The sequence below is a fragment of the Triticum dicoccoides genome, chromosome 2A (assembly GCF_002162155.2).
Source record: "Triticum dicoccoides isolate Atlit2015 ecotype Zavitan chromosome 2A, WEW_v2.0, whole genome shotgun sequence".
In the NCBI taxonomy this organism is placed as follows: Eukaryota; Viridiplantae; Streptophyta; class Magnoliopsida; order Poales; family Poaceae; genus Triticum; species Triticum dicoccoides.
In genome coordinates this window covers 96,498,120-96,510,465 of record NC_041382.1, presented here as the reverse complement: position 1 = coordinate 96,510,465, position 12,346 = coordinate 96,498,120, and positions in this window count along the sequence as shown.

The window sequence follows — 12,346 nt, the reverse complement described above, 5'->3', positions numbered from 1 at the left end:
GGTTTTTGAGAACCAAGGTATCAATCCAGTAGGAGACTACACGCAAGTCACCTAGTACCTGCACAAACAAATAAGAACCTTGCAACCAAAGCAATAAAGGGGTTGTCAATCCCTTCACGACCACCTGCAAAAGTGAGATCTGATAAAGATAGTAAGATAAATATTTTTCGTAATTTTGTGGTATAGATTGGAAAATAAATATTGCAAAATAAATAGTAAACTAGAATTGTAGATTGGAAACTTATATGATGTAAAGTAGACCCAGGGGCCATAGGTTTCACTAGTGGCTTCTCTCAAGATAGCATGTGTTACGGTGGGTGAACAAATTACTGCCGAGCAATTGATAGAAAAGCGCATAGTTATGATGATATCTAAGGCAACAGTCATGAATATAGGCATCACGTCTGTGACAAGTAGACCGAAATGATTCTGCATCTACTACTGTTGGGGAACGCGGTAATTTCAAAAAAAATCTTACGCACACGCAAGATCATGGTGATGCATATCAACGAGAGGGGAAGAGAGTTGTCCACGTACCCTCATAGAACGTAAGCCGAAGCGTTATGACAACGCGGTTGATGTAGTCGTACGTCTTCACGATCGACCAATCCTAGTACCGAAAGTACGACACCTCCGCGATCTTCACACGTTCAGCTCGGTGGTGTCCCACGAACTCTCGATCCAGCTGAGAGTCGAGGGAGAGCTTCATCAGCACGACGGCGCGATGACGGCGATGATGATATTACCGTCGCAGGGCTTCGCCTAAGCACTACAATGACATGACCAAGGTGGATTATGGTAGAGGGGGGCACCGCACACGGCTAAGGGATCAATGATCAACTTGTGTGTCTATGGGGTGCCCCCTGGCCACGTATATAAAGGATGGAGGGAGGAAGAGGCCGACCCTCATAGGGCGCGCCCAAAGTGTGGAGTCCTACTAGGACTCCCTAGTCCTAGTAGGATTCCACCTCCCACATGGAATAGGAAAAAGGGAAGGGGGAAGGAGAAGGAAGGAAGGAAGGGGGCGACCCCTTTCCCTAGTCCAATTCAGACCAGTCCATGGGGAAGGCGCGTGGCCACCCTTGAGGCCTTTCTCTCCTTTCCCGTATGGCCCATTAAGGCCCAATACGAATTCTCGTAATTCTCCGGTACTCCAATAAATACCCGAATCACTTGGAACCTTTTCGATGTCCAAATATAGCCTTCCAATATATCGATCTTTACGTCTCGACCATTTCGAGACTCCTCGTCATGTCCCCGATCTCATCCGGGACTCCAAACAAACTTCGGTCATCAAATCACATAACTTATAATACAAATCGTCACAGAATGTTAAGCGTGCGGACCCTACGGGTTCGAGAACTATGTAGACATGAATGAGACTCATCTACGGTCAATAACCAATAGTGGAACCTGGATGCTCACATTGGTTCCTACATATTCTACGAAGATCTTTGTCGGTCAAACCACACAACAACATATCTTGTTTCCTTTGTCATCGGTATGTTACTTGCCCGAGATTCAATCGTCGGTATCTCAATACCTAGTTCAATCTCGTTACCGGCAAGTCTCTTTACTCGTTCCATAATGCATCATCCCGCAACTAACTCATTAGTCACATTGCTTGCAAGGCTTATAGTGATGTGCATTACCGAGAGGGTCTAGAGATACCTCTCGGATAGACGGAGTGACAAATCCTAATCTCGATCTATGCAAACTCAACAAACACCATTGGAGACACCTATAGAGCATCTTTATAATCACCCAGTTATGTTGTGACGTTTGATAGCACACAAGGTGTTCCTCCGGTATTCGGGAGTTGCATAATCTCATAGTTAGAGGAACATGTATAAGTCATGAAGAAAGCAGTAGTAATAAAATTGAATGATCATTATGCTAAGCTAACAGATGGGTCTTGTCCATCACATCATTCTCTAATGATGTGACCCCGTTCATCAAATGACAACACATGTCTATGGTTGGGAAACTTAACCATCTTTGATTAACGAGCTAGTCTAGTAGAGGCATACTAGTGATATTCTGTTTGTCTATGTATTCACACATGTACTAAGTTTCCGGTTAATACAATTCTAGCATGAATAATAAACATTTATCATGATATAAGGAAATATAAATAACAACTTTATTATTGCCTCTAGGGCATATTTCCTTCAACTACTATTACTCCACACATCGACCTCTATCCAGCATGCATCTAGAGTATTAAGTTCATAAGAACGGAGTAACGCATTAGGCAAGATGACATGATGTAGAGAGATAAACTCAAGAAATTGAAGGAAATATGCCCTAGAGGCAATAATGAAGTTATTATTTATTTTCTTATTTCATGATAAATTTTTATTATTCATGCTAGAATTGTATTAACCGGAAACATAATACATATGTGAATACATAGACAAACAGAGTGTCACTAGTATGCCTCTACTTGACTAGCTCGTTAATCAAAGATGGTTATGTTTCCTAACCATAGACAAAGAGTTGTTATTAGATTAACGGGATCACATCATTAGGAGAATGATGTGATTGACTTGACCCATTTCGTTAGCTTAGCACTCGATCGTTTAGTATGTTGCTATTGCTTTCTTCATGACTTATACATGTTCCTATGACTATGAGATTATGCAACTCCCGTTTACCGGAGGAACACTTTGTGTGCTACCAAACGTCACAACGTAACTGGGTGACTATAAAGAAGCTCTACAGGTGTCTCCAAAGGTACATGTTGGGTTGGCGTATTTCGAGATTAGGATTTGTCACTCCGATTGTCGGAGAGGTATCTCTGGGCCCTCTCGGTAATGCACATCATATAAGCCTTGCAAGCATTGCAACTAATGAGTTAGTTGCGAGATGATGTATTACGAAACGAGTAAAGAGACTTGCCGGTAACGAGATTGAACTAGGTATTGAGATACCGACGATCGAATCTCGGGCAAGTAACATACCGATGACAAAGGGAACAACGTATGTTGTTATGCGGTCTGACCGATAAAGATCTTCGTAGAATATGTAGGAGCCAATATGAGCATCCAGGTTCCTCTATTGGTTATTGACTGGAGATGTGTCTCGGTCATGTCTACATTGTTCTCGAACTCGTAGGGTCCGCACGCTTAAGGTTTCGATGACAGTTATATTATGAGTTTATGAGTTTTGGTGTACCGAAGGAGTTCGAAGTTCCGGATGAGATCGGGGACATGACGAGGAGTCTCGAAATGGTTGAGATGTAAAGATCGATATATTGGACGACTATATTCGGACATCGGAAAGGTTCCGAGTGGTTCCGGTATTTTTCGGAGTACCGAGGAGTTACGGGAATACGGGAGAAGAAGTATATGGGCCTTATTGGGCTTTAGGGGAGAGGGAAAGGCAGGCCGCCCCCCCCCCCCATTGACTAGTCCGAATTGGACTAGGGGGATGGGCGGCGCCCCCTCCTTCCTTCTCTTCCCTCTTCCCCTTCCTTGTCTCCTACTCCTACTACTTGGAAGGACTCCTAGTTGGACTAGGAAAGGGGGAATCCTACTCCCGGTGGGAGTAGGACTCCCCTAGGGCGCGCCATAGAGAGGGCCGGCCCTCCCCTCCTCCACTCATTTATATACGGGGGCAGGGGCACCCCATAGACACACAAGTTGATCTTCGTGATCGTTCTCTTAGCCGTGTGCGGTGCCCCCCTCCACCATACTCCTCGATAATATTGTAGCAGTGCTTAGGCGAAGCCCTGCGACGGTAGAACATCAAGATCGTCACCACGCCGTCGTGCTGACGGAACTCTTCCCCGACACTTTGCTGGATCGGAGTCCGGGGATCGTCATCGAGCTGAACGTGTGCTAGAACTCGAAGGTGCCGTAGTTTCGGTGCTTGATCGGTCGGGCCGTGAAGACGTACGACTACATCAACCGTGTTATCATAAAGCTTCCACTATCGGTCTACGAGGGTACGTAGACTACACTCTCCCCTCTCGTTGCTATGTATCACCATGATCTTGCGTGTGCGTAGGAATATTTTGAAATTACTACGCTCCCCAAGAGTGGCATCCGAGCCTAGGTTTTATGTGTTAATGTTATATGCACGAGTAGAACACAAATGAGTTGTGGGCAATATAAGTCATACTGCTTATCAGCATGTCATACTTTGGTTCGGCGGTATTGTTGGATGAAGCGGCCCGGACCGACATTACATGTACGCTTACGCGAGACTGGTTCTACCGACGTGCTTTGCACATAGGTGGCTGGCGGGTGTCAGTTTCTCCAACTTTAGTTGAACCGAGTGTGGCTATGCCCGGTCCTTGCAAAGGTTAAAATAGCACCAACTTGACAAACTATCGTTGTGGTTTTGATGTGTAGGTAAGAACGGTTCTTGCTCAGCCCGTAGCAGCCACGTAAAACTTGCAACAACAAAGTAGAGGACGTCTAACTTGTTTTTGCAGGGCATGTTGTGATGTGATATGGTCAAGACGTGATGAGATATAAGTTATTGTATAAGATGATCATGTTTTGTTGAAGTTATCGGCAACTGGCAGAAGCCTTATGGTTGTCTCTCTATTGCATAAGATGCAAGCACCAAATAATTGCTTTACTTTATCGCTATGCGATAGCAATAGTTGCAAGAGCAATTGTTGGCGAGACAACCATGTGACGACACATTGATATAGATCAAGATGATGGAGATCATGGTGTCATGCCGGTGATGATGGAGATCATGACGATGCTTTGGAGACGGAGATCAAAGGCACAAGATGATGATGGCCATATCATGTCACATATTATGATTGCATGTGATGTTTATCTTTTATACATCTTATTTTGCTTAGTTTGACGGTAGCATTTTAAGATGATCTCTCACTAATTATCAAGAAGTATTCTCCCTAAGTATGCATTGCGAAAGTTCTTCGTGCTGAGACACCACGTGATGATCGGGTGTGATAGGCTCTACGTTCAAATACAACGGGTGTAAAACAGTTGCACACGCGGAATACTCAGGTTATACTTGACGAGCCAAGCATATACAGATATGGCCTCGGAACACGGAGACCGAAAGGTCGAGCGTGAATCATATAGTAGATATGATCAACATAGTGATGTTCACCAATGGAACTACTCCATCTCACGTGATGATCGGACATGGTTTAGTTGATTTGGATCATGTGATCACTTAGAGGATTAGAGGGATGTCTATCTAAGTGGGAGTTCTTAAGTAATATGATTAATTGAACTTAAATTTATCATGAACTTAGTCCTGGCAGTATTTTGCAAATCATGTTGTAGATCAATAGCTCGTGTTGTTGCTTCCCTGTTTTTATTTTGATATGTTCCTAGAGAAAATTGTGTTGAAAGATGTTAGTAGCAATGATGCGGATTGGATCCGTGATCTGAGGTCTATCCTCATTGCTGCATAGAAGAATTGTGTCCTTGATGCACCGCTAGGTGACAAACCTATTGCAGGAGCAGATGCAGACGTTATGAACGTTTGGCTAGCTCAATATGATGACTACTTGATAGTTTAGTGCACCATGCTTAACAGCTTAGAATCGGGATTTCAAAGACGTTTTGAACGTCATGGACGATATGAGATGTTCCAGGAGTTGAAATTAATATTTCAAGCAAATACCCGAGTTGAGAGATATGAAGTCTCCAACAAGTTCTATAGCTAAAATATGGAGGAGAATCGCTCAACTAGTGAGCATGTGCTCAGATTGTCTGGGTACTACAATTGCTTGAATCAAGTGGGAGTTAATGTTCCAGATAAGATAGTGATTGACCGAATTCTCTAGTCACCATCACCAAGTTAGTAGAACTTCGTGATGAACTATAGTATGCAAGGGATGACGAAAACGAATCCCGAGCTTTTCATGATGATGAAGTCGATGAAGGTAGAAATCAAGAAAGAGCATCAAGTGTTGATGGTTGACAAGATCACTAGTTTCAAGAAAAGGGCAAAGGGAAGAAGGGGAACTTCAAGAAGAACAGCAAGCAAGTTGCTGCTCAAGTGAAGAAGCCCAAGTCTGGTCCTAAGCCTGAGACTAAGTGCTTCTACTGCAAAGGGACTGGTCATTGGAAGCGGAACTACCCCAAGTGATTGGCGGATAAGAAGGATGGCAAAGTGAACATAAGTATATTTGATATACATGTTATTGATGTGTACTTTACTAGTGTTTATAGCAACCCCTCAGTATTTGATACTAGTTCAGTTGCTAAGATTAGTAACTCGAAACGGGAGTTGCAGAATAAACAGAGACTAGTTAAGGGTGAAGTGACGATGTGTGTTGGAAGTGGTTCCAAGATTGATATGATCATCATCGCACACTCCCTATACTTTCGGAATTAATGTTGAACCTAAATAAGTGTTATTTTGTGTTTGCATTGAGCATGAATATGATTTGATCATGTTTATTGTAATACGGTTATTCATTTAAGTAAGAGAATAAATTGTTGTTCTATTTACATGAATAAAACCTTATATGGTTACACACCCAATGAAAATAGTTCATTGGATCTCGATAGTAGTGATACACATATTCATAATATTGAAACCAAAAGATGCAAAGTTAATAATGATAGTGCAACTTATTTGTGGCACTGCCGTTTAGGTCATATTGGTGTAAAGCACATGAAGAAACTCCATGCTGATGGGATTTTGGAATCACTTGATTATGAATCACTTGGTGCTTGCGAACCATGCCTTATGGGCAAGATGACTAAAGACTCCGTTCTCCGGAACAATGGAGCGAGCAAAAGGTTTGTTGGAAATCATACATACTGATGTATGTGGTCCGATGAATATTAAAGCTCGCGACAAGTATCATTATTTTCTGACCTTCACAGATGATTTAAGCAGATATGAGTATATCTACTTGATGAAACATAAGTCTGAAAAGTTCAAAGTATTTCAGAGTGAAGTGGAAAATCATCGTGACAAGAAAATAAAGTTTCTACAATCTGATCGCAGAGATGAATATTTGAGTTACGAGTTTGGTCTTCAATTAAAACAATGTGGAATAGTTTCACAAACTCATGCCACCTGGAACACCACAACATAATGGTGTGTCCGAACGTCATAACCGTACTTTATTGGATATAGAACAATCTATGATGTTTCTTACTGATTTACCAATATCGTTTTGGGATCATGCATTAGAGACAGTTGCATTCACGTTAAAAAGGGGCACCATCAAAGTCTGTTGAGACGACACAATCTGAACTATGGTTTGGCAGGAAACCGAAGTTGTCGTTCCTTAAAGTTTGGGATTGTGATGCTTATATGAAAAAGTTTCATCCTGATAAGCTCAAACCCAAATCGGAGAAATATATCTTCATAGGATACCCAAAGGAGACTGTTGGGTACACCTTCTATCACAGATCCGAAGGCAAGACATTCGTTGCTAAGAATGGATCCTTTCTAGAGAAGGAGTTTCTCTTGAAAGAAATGAGTGGGAGGAAAGTAGAACTTGATAAGGTAATTGTACCTTCTCCCTTATTGGAAACTAGTTCATCACAGAAATCTGTTCCTGTGACTACTACACCAATTAGTGAGTAAGCTAATGATAATGATCATGTAACTTCAGATCAAGTTACTACCGAATCTCGTAGGTTAACCAGAGTGAGATCCGCACCAGAGTGGTACAGTAATCTTGTTCTGGAGGTCATTCTACTTGACCATGATGAATCTACGAACTATGAGGAATCAATGATGAGCCCAGATTCCGCAAAATGGCTTGAGGCCATGAAATCTGAGATAGGATCCATGTATAAGAACAAAGTATGGACTTTGGTTGACTTGCCCGTTGTTCGGCAAGCCATTGAGATTAAATGGATCTTCAAGAGGAAGACGGACGCTGATAGTAGTGTTACTATCTACAAAGCTAGAATTGTTGCAAAAGGTTTTCGACAAGTTCAAGGTGTTGACTACGATGAGAGTTTCTCACTCGTATCTATGCTTAAGTCTGTCCGAATCATGTTAGCAATTGCCGCATTTTATGAAATCTGGCAGATGGATAAACAAAACTGCATTCCTTAATGGATTTATTGTATATGATGCAACCAAAAGGTTTTGTAAATCCTAAAGGTGTTAACAAAATGTGCAAGATCCAGCGATCCATCTATGGACTGGTGCAAGCATCTCAGAGTTGGAATATACGCTTTGATGAGTTGATCAAAGCATATAGTTTTATACAGACTTGTGGTGAAGCCTGTATTTACAAGAAAGTGAGTGGGAGCACTACAACATTTCTGATAAATATATGTGAATGACATATTATTGATCGGAAATAATGTAGAATTATTCTGCAAAGCATAAAGGAGTGTTTGAAAGAAGTTTTTCAAAGAAACACCTCGGTGAAGCTGCTTACATATTGAGCATCAACATCTATAGAGATAGATCAAGATGCTTGATAAGTTTTTCAATGAGTACATACCTTGACAAGATTTTGAACTAGTTCAAAATGGAAACAGTCAAAGAAAGAAGTTCTTGGCTGTGTTACAAGGTGTGAAATTGAGTAAGACTCAAAGCCCGACCACGGCAGAAGATAGAAAGAGAATGAAAGTCATTTCCCATGCCTCAGCCATAGATTCTATAAAGTATGCCATGCTATGTACCAGATCTATTGTATACCCTACACTGTGTTAAGCAAGGGAGTACAATAGTGATCTAGAAGTAGATCACTGGACATTGGTCAAAATTATCCTTAGTGGAATAAGGATATGTTTCTCGATTATGGACATGACAAAAAGGTCCATCGTAAAGGGTTACACCGATGCAAACTTTGACACTGGTCCAGATGATTCTAAGTCTCAATCTGGATGCATATTGAAAGTGGGAGCAATTAGCTAGAGTAGCTCCGTGCAGAGCATTGTTGACATAGAAATTTGCAAAATACATACGGATCTGAATATGGCAGACCCGTTGACTAAACTTCTCTCACAGGCAAAACATGATCACACCTTAGTACTCTTTGGGTGTTAATCACATAGCGATGTGAACTAGATTATTGACTCTAGTAAACCCTTTGAGTGTTGGTCACATAATGATGTGAACTATTGGTGTTAAATCACATGGCAATGTGAACTAGATTATTGACTCTAGTGCAAGTGCGAGACTGAAGGAAATATGCCCTAGAGGCAATAATAAAGTTATTATTTATTTCCTTATTTCATGATAAATGTTTATTATTCATGCTAGAATTGTATTAACCGGAAACATAATACATGTGTGAATACATAGACAAACAGAGTGTCACTAGTATGCCTCTACTTGACTAGCTCGTTAATCAAAGATGGTTATGTTTCTTAACCATAGACAAAGAGTTGTTATTAGATTAACGGGATCACATCATTAGGAGAATGATGTGATTGACTTGACCCATTCCGTTAGCTTAGCACTCGATCGTTTAGTATGTTGCTATTGCTTTCTTCATGACTTATACATGTTCCTATGACTATGAGATTATGCAACTCCCGTTTACCGGAGGAACACTTTGTGTGCTACCAAACGTCACAACGTAACTGGGTGATTATAAAGGAGCTCTACAGGTGTCTCCAAAGGTACATGTTGGGTTGGCGTATTTCGAGATTAGGATTTGTCACTCCGATTGTCGGAGAGGTATCTCTGGGCCCTCTCGGTAATGCACATCACATAAGCCTTGCAAGCATTGCAACTAATGAGTTAGTTGCGAGATGATGTATTACGGAACGAGTAAAGAGACTTGCCGGTAACGAGATTGAACTAGGTATTGAGATACCGACGATCGAATCTCGGGCAAGTAACATACCGATGACAAAGGGAACAACGTATGTTGTTATGCGGTCTGACCGATAAAGATCTTCGTAGAATATGTAGGAGCCAATATGAGCATCCAGGTTCCGCTATTGGTTATTGACTGGAGACGTGTCTCGGTCATGTCTACATTGTTCTCGAACCTGTAGGGTCCGCACGCATAAGGTTTTGATGACAGTTATATTATGAGTTTATGAGTTTTGACGTACCGAAGGAGTTCGGAGTCCCGGATGAGATTGGGGACATGACGAGGAGTCTCGAAATGGTCGATACGTAAAGATCGATATATTGGACGACTATATTCGAACATCAGAAAGGTTCCGAGTGGTTCGGGTATTTTCGGAGTACCGGGGAGTTACGGGAATACAGGAGAAGAAGTATATGGGCCTTATTGGGCTTTAGGGGAGAGGGAAAGGCAGGCCGCGCGCCCCCCCATTCACTAGTCCGAATTGGACTAGGGGGAGGGGCGGCGCCCCCTCCTTCCTTCTCTTCCCTCTTCCTCTTCCTTGTCTCCTACTCCTACTACTTGGAAGGACTCCTAGTTGGACTAGGAAAGGGGGAATCCTACTCCCGGTGGGAGTAGGACTCCCCTAGGGCGTGCCATAGAGAGGGCCGGCCCTCCCCTCCTCCACTCCTTTATATATGGGGGCAGGGGGCACCCCATAGACACACAAGTTGATCTTCGTGATCGTTCTCTTAGCCGTGTGCGGTGCCCCCCTCCACCATACTCCTCGATAATATTGTAGCAGTGCTTAGGCGAAGCCCTGCGACGATAGAACATCAAGATCGTCACCACGCCGTCGTGCTGACGGAACTCTTCCCCGACACTTTGCTGGATCGGAGTCCGGGGATCGTCATCGAGCTGGACGTGTGCTAGAACTCAGAGGTGCCGTAGTTTCGGTGCTTGATCGGTCGGGTCATGAAGACGTACGACTACATCAACCGCGTTGTCATAACGCTTCTGCTATCGGTCTACGAGGGTACATAGACTACACTCTCCCCTCTCGTTGATATGCACCACCAAGATCTTGTGTGTGCGTAGGAATATTTTTGAAATTACTACGTTCCCCAACAGAAATATGATATAAACCCCATCTTTTTATCCTCAATGGCAACAATACAATACGTGTCGTTTCCCTTTCTGTCACTAGGATCGAGCACCGCAAGATTGAACCCAAAGTTAAGCACTTCTCCCATTGCAAGAAAGATCAATCTAGTAGGCCAAATCAAACCGATAATTCGAAGAGACTTGCAAAGATATCAAATCATGCATATAATAATTCAGAGAAGTAATATTCATAGATAATCAAGTTCAGAAACCCACAATTCATCGGATCTCGGCAAACACACCGCAAAAAGAGTTACATCGAATAGATCTCCAAGAAGATCGAGAACTTTGTATTGAGATCCAAAGAGAGATAAGAAGTCATCTAGCTAATACCTATGGACCCGAAGGTCAATGGTAAACTACTCACACATCATCGGAGAGGCTATGGTGTTGATGTAGAAGCCCTCCGTGATCGAATTCCCCTCCGACGGAGCGCCAGAAAAGGCCCAAGATGGGATCTCACGGGTACAGAAGGTTGCGCCGGTGGAAAAGGTGTTTCGTGGATCTCCTAGATGGTTTCGGGGTATGAGAGTATATATAGGTGAAAGAAGTAGGTCGGTGGAGCTGCGAGGGGCCCACGAGGGTGGGGGCGCGCCCTCCTGCCTCGTGGCTTCCTCGCTGCTTCCTTGATGTCCACTCCAAGTCTCCTAGATTGCGTTTCTTCCAAAAAAAGATCCTCGCGAAGGTTTTATTCCATTTGGATTTCGTTTGATATTCCTTTTCTGCAAAACACTGAAATAGGCAAAAAATAGCAATTTGCACTGGGCCTTCGGTTAATAGGTTAGTCCCAAAAATAATATAAAAGTGCATAGTAAAGCCCATTAAACATCCAAAACAGATAATATAATAGCATGGAACAATCAAAAATTATAGATACGTTGGAGACGTATCATTCCACGCCAACGTGGCCTCGCTCCTCGCCGCGCTCCCCTCCGCCGCCGCGCTGACGCTCCTCGCCGCGCTCCCCTCGGATCCTCATGCATGTGTGAAAATGTTGTGGCATGCGTAGACGCCCTTCTTGGGGTTGGGGGTTGTGCCCCCTTCCACAGACGGTAGCGCCGCCGTCACTTGGATGAGGGCAATCGTGCGGGTCGGGTCTAGCCGGAGGGAATCTAGTGGTGGGTTAGGTCCAGTCCGTGTTCGGGGATGTTTCTATGGGATGGCCTATCACAACCAGGTGGAAGAGTCCACTGGTCAAAGCCCATCCGGCGATAGTCGAAGGGCTAGATCTCTTGGTCAATGGGGCTAGGATTTAGTCCGGTCGGGTGGCCTTCTAGTAGTAGCTATGCCACTGAAACATCGCACAGGTCCAAATGCATGTCTGAAAGTGATGTGTCATGCGTAGACGCCCGTCTTGGGGCTCCGAGGTGCGGCCTCCCTCCATGGACGGCATTGCCATCGTCACTTCGAGGGGGAATTGTGCGCGTTGGGTAGAACCGAAGGGAATCTAGTGGT